The sequence below is a fragment of the Manacus candei genome, unplaced genomic scaffold (genome assembly GCF_025592945.1).
Source record: "Manacus candei isolate 608988 ecotype Guabito, Panama unplaced genomic scaffold, ASM2559294v1 h1tg000065l, whole genome shotgun sequence".
Classification (NCBI taxonomy): domain Eukaryota; kingdom Metazoa; phylum Chordata; class Aves; order Passeriformes; family Pipridae; genus Manacus; species Manacus candei.
Window position 1 is genome coordinate 3,321,631 of NW_026138113.1, and position 10,794 is coordinate 3,332,424.

Here is a 10,794-nt window from a genome sequence, read left to right on the forward strand (position 1 = left end):
TCATTTACCACTTCATACCACGGAGATTCTCATCCTAGAGTGGTTTTGTTTGAGAAGAGTAGGAAGTAGTGGGAGCAGAACACAGTGATGGGGTTATTTTCTGCATTTCAGAGCTTAGTGCAATCAATGCATCATGACATTAAGGACCAGTGCATTTAGAACAAATAGCAGAAAATATTTTATGCAGAGAATAATTAGCCCATGGATTTTTCCATGGCAGATAATGTGTCTGTATGTAATGGGGCTCAGTAATATACTTGCTAATGCTATTTATAGCTATGATAATACAGATTATCAAATCTCATGTGTCAGAGAAATATGATGAAAAGGGAACACTTCTTACTTTTTTTTACTGTCATTTCATAGTCAGTTAGATATTTTATGGGTATATAAAGTAGAGACATAAAGCATGAGAGGAGCTGTAGAAGAGGAGATGGACCCATTATGACAAATTCTCTGTTACTTGCTCTGTGAACACCCAATCCAGAATAACCATTGTTGCCAAACTGCAGAAAATATTTTGATTTTAAGAGTTAGCTTGGACAAGCAAAGCTGACAAATGTTAGAGCTAAAATAAAACTATGGTGCAGAGCTGAGTGACCCAATAACAATATCTTACAACTTTGTTATTCATATGACACCTGATTTATACTGCTGTAGTTCCCCCTGATTTCAACGACTCCTCGTGATTTACATTACTAAAAATGACAGTGAGATCAATTCTTGCACAAAAAGGCATTTTCAGTAGAGATTTTTCTGTCTCAGTGCTCTGTTGCACAGGTTTAAGCACTATTTTCTCTTTTGTCACTTTTTGGTCAAGACATATTCTCTGTAAAAGGTTCTGGAAGTGTTCTGTCACCTGCTTTCTAACTGAAGGCATCATTTACCAGAGCCTATATTCGGTGTCATACTCTTTAAAAGAATTGCTCTTGGCAACACAGCCTAATGGTATTACAAATCCTGTCACAATGTCAATAGGGAAGTGGTAAGAGAGTTAGAAATATCAGAATGGTGCTCCATAGTCATATAGCTTGGCAAAGAATAATCTGACTCTTCTCTTGCTCATACCAATGAAATGTTGTCAATCTCGACTATCCTGATTTATGGTCTGTTTGGAAGACCACTGGAATCAATCTTCACCTGTCCAAGGAAACCAAAGAATTTCAATTTAAGTGCTCCACAGTTCTAAATAAGGAACATGAACTTAGTAGGTAAACAGATCAGTAGCATCATCTTTGTTTCCAATTTAACGGGAAAGTAAATCACCTTAGCAAAATATTCTTTTGGATTAATTTAAAACAAGATCATATAATCCAGCAGATTCCACGTAGAATTTTGGATATCCAGTAAAATATGTCAAAAAGCCACCTAAGAAAACATCAAAGCAGTGTCAAATTTGACCATATCAGACTGACTGCAGCCTGTCAGTCACAGAACCCCACCAGATAATTGGATAAATCATGACAGAATGAAGCATTTATTTAGTTCTTTCTGTGCATTTTTGAAAACTAAGCAACAGAATTTCCAAGATGGCAACAGCCTAGAAAGTTTACAGAATTTCCTAAAATTAAGTGGATGCACTCGGAGTGTATAATGTTACAGAAGAAAACCTCATAGTCTTAGTAAAACTAAATGTTTAGTATAACAAACTTGACTATGTTTCCCAGAAGAATTATTAGTGATTTCAATATATTATTATTATGTAATTAGTTTAATTTTAATTTTAAGTCTTGAAAAGGGTGTGAGGTCTTTGTGATAATAATTGTCTGTTATAATCCACTCTGAAGACACCTTGATGGGACAGCTACGCATTGCTGATACTGTAAAAAATCAGTAGGAAAAGTAAAAGCAGCTAAAATAGAAGAAATTTTTATGCATTTAAACTCTTTCTGAATTTTGTTAATTTCTTCTGAATTTTGTTATCAATTTCTTTAATTAGACTAAGTGTTTACCAAAGAAGAAAGTAAAACCATTGATGGACTTAACCCTTATAAAATAGTTATATTGTGCGAATGCAATTAGTTTTGCTTCTGTAAAACTATTAGAAAAGTTAGTGGCTCCCTAAGGTATATTTAAACATTCTTTGATGAATTTTCTTGTGTCATGCTTGATTGTGCATGTGGCACACAATTCCAAAGAATGTGTGCAGCGGGAGCAATCCCTTCTCCTATGTAACCGTAATATGGCTTCATATATAATCATGAACAATTTACATGCTTTGTATCTGTGCAGGAACAACCATATTTAATGCAGTGCTTCAATGAAAAGGTTCTTGTCAGTCATCTACTCGTGGGCAGGTTGTTATCTACAAAACAAGCATTCAATATGAATATAAGGCCAAGACAGGGTCCTTTGTTAGTGTAGCATGCTCGAGTGAATTAGGAAGACTCAAAACAATTCAAGTATTTTTGTATTTTTAAAGCACCTGATTTTTATATGCCCATGTATCAACCTGTCACTAAGTCAGGAAGCAAATGTAGTCTAGTATTGGATGCAGAGAATGTCCCTGCAAATGCTGGACAGCATTCCTGCCAATGGGAATTACTCATAATAGTTCACCTTGTATCACTGCTACTACCTTGAAAGCATCCCTTATCCTTAGAGCCTTCACACAATTTTCACTGTTCTATCTCTCTTTCTTTCTCTCCCTGGGTGTTGTGTCAGCATTGCAAGTCTGGTTAGTACTGCATAGAGCTGTCGTTTCTGTGTCCTCTTCATTTTAGGCACCTGGAAAAGAAAGGAGTTTTAACTGTTCATTAAAGGGTATACAAAGGAAGAGCAATCTTCACCAGTTACTATAATGTGGACTGTTTTTGATCTGTGACCTATATGTATGGAAATACATGACAATTACTTCTTGTTTTTACATGTGTATGGAGATTCTGGCATCCTTGGCATTTGTTCTTAAGACTGGAGTGGGCACAGGCCATTTTACCCAAGCTGCTGCACTTGAGTCCCTCTCTCCTGTTCTTTATGGTCTTTTGCAGTGTCATTTCCATTCCACCATTACCTCCCCTGCTCTTCTCTGTCCTCAATCCAGTCTCATTCCTTTCACTAGTGCAGGATCCATGGGTTTCTCTTGCAGTATCTACTTGACCACTTGCCCTCAGTTTCTCCTGCACTCTACTGCCCATTTCCAGTTTCTCTCAATTCTGTCTTCAGTATCTTTGCAGCAACTTCTCCCAGTTTATGTCCCTAGAAACCCTTTTATCTCTCTGTAATCAAATGAGATAGCTTTTACTCTGTTCCTGGAAGTGGCTGAGCTTCTTGGAAATTTTTCTACATTTTTTCCTGAAATTTTTGAAAATCAACCTGAGAATCTCAGAAATTTCCTAGAGACTTTCATTCTAAATAATTCCTGTTTTGTAAAGCTATGGGCAATTGAGAATGTGATTTTATGACTGTAATAATCACAAAGTTTCACAGGAGACAACCTTTTAGCCCTACTTTTTCAGCTGTGCCCAATCATATTTTTGACTCATTATTCATTATATCTTTTGACTCATTATACTATTAATTCAAAATGTGTGATTCCACTGAAATAGCCTCTTCTTGCTATCATGAAAATTAGAGACAAAATCACTGCTGGCTATCTTTTGCTGTGCTTTAAAAATATTCAAATACATTACTGATATCAAAATATACATGTTGTACATTCAAGTTTAAACAAAGTCTTGTAGACAAAGAGAATGCGTGAATGGAGGACTGAGCAGAAATAACACTTTTTATTGCTACAAATACATAATTTCTCTTTAAAAACAGGAGGGGGAAGTAAGTTCTTTGATGGTAATTCTATTTTTAATTAATTTTTAGGGCCATGAATTAACATAACTCGAAAGTTTGAAGATTGAAGTTTCACTTTGACAATGTACATTAAGATTTAATGACCTAGACTTATTTACACATAAATGAGTTTTTTAATGGTCTAATTAATAAAATGCATCAGTTTGCCTCTTTTAAATTAAACCACTCTAAGGTAGTATCTTTTAGTAATTTTAAATGTTTAATAAAAGATGAAAACCTTCAGTTCTTTTAAGTGAGTACTTTTCTAACAAACTGTTTCATCTTAACATGTTCCTGCTGCATAAAAAATTTGGACTTTACATTCAGACTAAATTTAAAAATAGGATCAATTAAATTTAATTTAAAATTCAGAGGAATCTGATATTTTGTGTAGGAAAAATGTAACTAAATGTTTACATCTTGTTAAACTCCTGTATGAGTTTCTTCCTGACTCCCAGTAACTACTCTTTTCAGAAGAGGTCTTGTTTGTGAAACGAGAAGTGTGTCTTCTCAGCACTTAGAAGAATAAGTCCTCTGCTTCTCTTGGCTGCTCAGTCAGACTTGATTCATGGTACATTAAGGGTTCTAAGGGTTTGGTTTTATTAGGAGATTTAATTATGAAATAATTTTCACTGATTCTTAAGCATTCTTTCCAGCTGTGTTAGCTAGAAATCAATTCACACCAGAAAAAGAAAATGTATTAATTTTCTGAATTTTATTATTTTTTGTCTGGAGGCTTCCAAGTACCTTGTAGAGATAAATTTTACCCCCTTTTTTAAAGAGCAGGAAGCTAGGATATAGAATGAATCAGGACTTGCCCAAGATCATAGAGAAAACTGAGCAACAGATCTCTTCATTCTTGGCTAACTCTTAATGTTGTGACACAGGCCAACATTTCTGACGTGCAATAGTAACTTATATGAGTGACAAACTTCGGGTACAAGAGGACCCCCACAGGTTTCCGTGGGGCTGCTTGTGTGAATGAAGCTGAGCATTCAGAGAAAGTATTTGCAGGATTAAGGCTTTACATATGGTGGAGAATTGAGCTTTATATATCTTTTAAATAGATTCCCAATCCTTTGTGCTTCCCATTGTCCTGTGTTGTCTCTCACTCTGAAATAGGGCATATCAGACAGCCAGGAGAACTGAGCAGACAACTGGAAGGGAGAAGACTGTCTCCTATGAATTAAAAAATCTAAAGGCTGACCCCCCAAATCATACGCTTCAGTTTCAATAACTTCCATGGCTTTGATATCAATCCTGTGATTCTATTTTGGTTTGCCTTCTGATTTTTGAACTCCTGGGGTTGGCTACGCTGACATCATCTTTAAATTTGGTGGAGAGAGAAAAAGGCAAGCATTGTTAGGGTGAAGGAGCCTGAACAGCAGCAGCTGCTGATCTGCTCAGTCAACACAGTCTATTTTATCACACGGCTTGAGATCGAAGGTTTCTCAACTGTATTTTTAGCACATTAAGTAAAAGGTTGTTTGTTTCTTGACTGAAGCGATTATACCCTTGATGAGGTGCTACTGCCTGTTTTGCAAAATAATAAAGACTGTTAATCTTATGATAAACTCAGGGGTGCAAAATGAGCGTCACTCAAACCTCTATTATATTACATTCATAGTCAGAATGTTCAGAAAAGAGACCTGCATCTCTGAAGTCATGATTATCTCTGCTTTAATGTGCATTGCATCAGTTACAAAACACAAAAATTAAGTTACCCGAGTCTCCTGTTAGGGCTGGAGAGCAATGCAATATAAGTAAATAATAATACAGAGCATCAGCAAGATCTGAACAGGGGATATGTCTGTTTATGAGCTGTACCTCAGGAATATTTTTAGTCTGTATCCCTTAGAGAAAGGATTTGTGGCAAGAAACGCAGTATGTTAAGAAGTTCACTGTTATCTAAATAGCCCCTGCACTGGAGACCATGAAGTGTTGTAGACCATAATTGATCATTCAGCTGACTATCAGCGGTAGGTCAACAATTTCGTGACAGACTAGTGAATCCAGGCAGTTTGAGAGCCCACTACCTGTAACTTGTTCCTAGACAGCTCTGTAGAAAACCCCAGAGCTGCAGCAGCGCTGTGGCTGTGTGTAGATGGCACTGGGCAGTGTCACAGTCACACAGTGTCACCAGGGAGCAGGTGCTGTGTGAGCACTGGGGCCATTGCACAGCAACAGCACAGCTGTGTTTGGGCTCCTCACGCTGACAGGAACAATATGTCCACACTGCAATTCTGCTTTTAGTAGCAAGGGATTTGGAGATACCACTGTGTAACGCTGCATTATGCTATGCAGACATGCACCAGGTGAAATGGGAGCAGAGAGGGGAAATCCTGGCTCCCACTGGAGTCAGTGGGAGTTCTCATGTCGCTTCACTTGGTTCAGGATTACACCCCTCCATTTTTTTACTGGCTCGGGGTTTCCCACCTACATATGGATTCATCCCACAGACTACTCATTGCAATTCTTGTTCTTCATTCAGGTTGTTTTGCAACTGTTATAAACTGAAGAATAGAAGATAAATCTCTGGCAATGAAGGTCTTTAGTTACAAGGACTGCCTTTTACTGTCTGTTGCTATAGTGCCTAGCACAATAGGGGCCTGGGTCTTCATTGGAGTCAATGCAGGATCCTCATTGTAGTAATAAATGTTCCTGAAGAGATAAAAAAATACAACAGCTACTCTGTAATGTAGTTATGCACCATAATGGCATAAAATAATTTGACATACAGACTAGTCTCATTATATGTGGGATTGCACCTTGCTCTGCAAAAATTTGTCTGGTACTAAAATAATGCCTCATGTAGCACTGAGGTTTTTTTCAGTAACACAAGTGATTTTAAAGACCCCAGAGCTCCCATTCACATATATACAGATACCACACTCTAATGTAGCACTGAACTCGGGGAAAAGCAGCTACACAGAAGATGAAATGCAGATAATATTTAACAATACAAGAGCTGCAAGACAGAATGTGAGCTAAAAAAGTGCTCTGGTAATGTTGTGAGGTGGATTTAAATACACAGGAAATGATCTGCCAGGATGGAATTTGGCAAGTTAATTTGGCCAGAGTTAATTCTCGCATGTCATCCAGAATGTGTCGTGTCCATGTGAATAATGTTCTACTAGATGCAAATAGGCAGAAACTTTCCAGTAAGTAGAACTTCATTAGAAAATACTGAGTTATTGAACACAGAAATACCTCACAGGAAATTCTATGGGTCTCTGGGTTTTTCTGTTGGGGTTTTGTGTGGCCGTCCTCCAACTCCAGGGCACCTAGCAGGCTTCCTGAAGCTCAGCTAGGAGCTGAACCCAGAGCTTACTTATCTTCCACATGGGTTTGGTAGAGCTGGAAATCCTGAATTTCTGAGATCTCCAATCTGAGCTGGGGCTCCTGCAGCTTTGACTCCTCTCTTCAAGAGTTCGGATAATTTAACTCCTGCCCCAACCCCCAGCCAGTGGATGGGGAAGCCTGGAAGACCTAGGAAAGCTTACCCAGTAGTGGCTCCTTCATTTGCTCCTCCAGCAGCGGTCGCTGTAAATTCCAAGAATGCTGGTTTAAGTGAATGTTCATACTTTTGAGGCTCCTACTCTGTTGGTAGGTGAGAAACAACACCAGGAACCCCAAGGCTCTCAGTTCTGCTGCTTTCATAAGGGGATGTTCCCCAGGTTCACCCAAGATGTGTGCAGTTGGTTCCATTTGTTTCAGACAAAATAATCACAACAAAACTATCTCATTTTGCTAATGTAAAATTTTCAGAATTTTAATGTCATTGGAAAATGTGACAATCCTCTTTTTTATTCTTATTCAAAACAGAAATGTGGAGCAGAGATCTTGAATTTGGGTGAAAGCATCTGCAAGCACTGTCTGGGGAATTATTCAGTGCTCTCTTTTTGGATCAAGTGCTTGCCACTGAGTTCCTAGCATCACTCCAAAGTTGTGTGCTTGGGGGTTTGCCATCTAAGGTTGTGAGATGTGGCATTTCCAGTCTAGGAGGTTGATAATGTTTGGTACTTATTTCTTGGTAGCGTATTGTTTACACCAGAGCCATTAAATGTTCTATAACCTTCAGATATCCTGTTTCTTAACCATGACTTTTTTAGTGTCAGGATGTGTTGAAGTGTATGTTCAGTATGTTCAGTTGTGGCGTGTGCAGAGTTCAGAGCTTTGTGACTGTTGCACAGGATCTCCCTGTGCCTTCACAGCTGTAATCTTTCCTCTTGACAGAATCATTAAAAATAGCTGTGGATGTTAAACATGCTCCCTGCAACCCATAACAACAGCATTTCATTGCATCAGAGTTAAAAGCTGTGGAAGGACTGAGCACAGCTGACTGGTGCAATGGAATGTCACCACATTTGCATTCAATGCTCTCCTGTCCTGGGCTGAGATGGAGGAGAGCTAACAGCACTTCAGATAAACAGCCTCTGAAATGCGTGGAATTAGGATAGAGTTTGCACTTGGTGTGGTAAATAAGAATAATTACAGCTCTCAAAACACACATTTAACAGATATTCAAGCACTGTAACAAGTCATCAGCAACCAGTGGTGAGTAAATGTTATTAGAAATACAGAGATAGGTAATGTCCCTGTGTGTATGCAGAAAAGCAAGGGTGGCCAATGCTGCAGGTCCCTCCTTGTGTCCCTTCATGTAGTCTAGGTACAATGGCAGCAAAAGCTGCATTTGCAGGTGCTTGTACCAGGGCACACCTTGCTTGCAGTACCTGAGAATGCAAATGAATCTGGTACTTACATAGGAAAGAATACTGAGTATTCAACATTAGTCTTCTGACTGTTGTAGGACCACCCCTTTGTGGCAAAGTGTTTGCAGGACCAGGACTGGAAAAAGCTTTGGCTGGGATTAGAAGCTGTCAGTTCCCAGAATCACAGAAATTCAGAAAATGACAGTGAAGGCCTTATTCAAGGCAATGCAATGGAATTTCCTCACTGCTTTGCAGAAAATTATATTAATAAACAGTTAATCTGGTAATTATTCCAGCAGATCATGCACAGAGACATCAAAAAAGAAATGGTGCTGGCATTGTTTTATGTATAATGAGTGAGATGTCAGCACTATGCAGTGATCTCAGCTCAGTGGTGCCTAACAAGAGAGGAAAGGTGTATGCTGGGGGGAAAGAGAGCGAAAAAAGAAAAGTTTGAGACAGTATTTGTTTAAAGAAAGAAATCCATCATATGGCTTTTTTAAATGAGGATAAAACTACTCTCTCCAGCTGCATACAAATAGGAGAGCAGCTCATGTATTAAAATGGATCTGGGACTTTCAAGTACTTCACTCAATATGCAGAAAATTATACTGGATGTTGACAGCTTTTCTCCACAGAGAAGACAGCTCTGGGGGTCCTTTTATTAGACAGTATAAAAAAAATCCTAAAGTGAAGTTTTGGCAAGTAAATAGGCAAATATTCAATAAAATAATCAAGTGCTGTTTTTATTTTGCTGTTCAGTGTGGAGTTTGTTACATTTTCTGCAAATAATACACAAAACAAATGCCTTTTTAGGACTGTGGGAAGTACTCACATATGACAAATGGTGATTGGTATACAAATGTGCTGAGCTGGTAATGTCTGTGTTCTCCAGAGCCTATGAATCATCTGGCAGTGCCAGTGTGAAGTTAAAGTAGATAAAAATATTTTCCTTTTCCATTCTGGAACAGAACCAGGGAACCTTCCTGGTAATTTAGAGATGACGCCCTGTGAAACCACAAGCCCTGTCCATTCTCGAAATCTCTGTCCAGTTCCAGGTATGAGCTCTGTATACTCCACATGTGAACTATATGTATTACCCTTATTCTCATAGGTGTACCCCTAGTAGAGAGGCAAAGCCTGGATTCAAGCCCTCAGAACTACATGCTACCTTCTAGCATTGTTGAAACTGCATTACCCTCCATCTCTCTGTGTCTGGAATCAGGCTGGGATCAGTTTACCCCTAAGGGTAAACTCACTGGGTATAGATGCAAAGTGACTGTTGTGGAAGTACTTTGTCTTAGGAACTGCTTCCTCCATATCCCTGTGAGCTGACACTGAAAAACGCTCATTCTAAAGTAGTTCTTCAGGGATTCTTTGAGCCTTCTCCAAGAACAGAGGGAAAGCTGTTTGGGGAAACAGCAGTTTATACTGTGATGGTTATACCTTTCACAAAATATTTATGATCCTTGTATGAGCATCTGGGACACAAAACAGTTAATATGCAAACAAAAGGGTTAACTGGGATAATACAGAACATCAGCAAACATATACAGTATAAATATGATGGGTGATACACAGAGATAAAAATCAGCTTGGCAGCTCTTAATTCGCATTTCCATTCAAAAGACAAGTTCCCAGAAACAGCTGCACTATTCCCATGCTTTACCTCTCCCAGACTCATGAAGGGCCTTTGCATTTCAGGGAAAGAATGCTTCTTCCTTGAAACTTCATATATTATCTCTCTTGGGTTTTCCTCTCTTAATTGCTTTCAATCAAACCAGAGGTTTCTTTGTTGTTTGTCTTTCTATGTTTGCTTGCAGAGCTACAATTAAACACCAATTACAATTTGGATAGGTGACAATGTAATGCCATTCCAGTTTAACTGTCTTTTTCAAGTCTTGATAATGTATGTTTTAATCATAGTGACTGTTATCACATAGAAAGCCACATGAATCAAATACAGATGCTATTATGCAGTTTAAAATGATTGCCATTTTAGAATAGTAAAAAGACTGATGAAATTGATATACTGAGAGAGTTTTGTAAATCTCTGCAAAGGCACAGGAACACATTGCATAGTGCAATGAGAGATATGTCTGCAGCTTGTTCTCATTTAAAAATCCTTACATAGTTTCAAATATTCATCCCATTTTCTCTCTTCAAAATGTGTACTTTGTTCTTCACTTTCTACAGTGGTAGAAATGAAAGGCTAAAATTATCTTCATGGCTTGTCATTTGACAGGTTATTCCACTGGCTCATTCTTTACCTTTTTGCCACAAAGACCCTTTGAAGCTT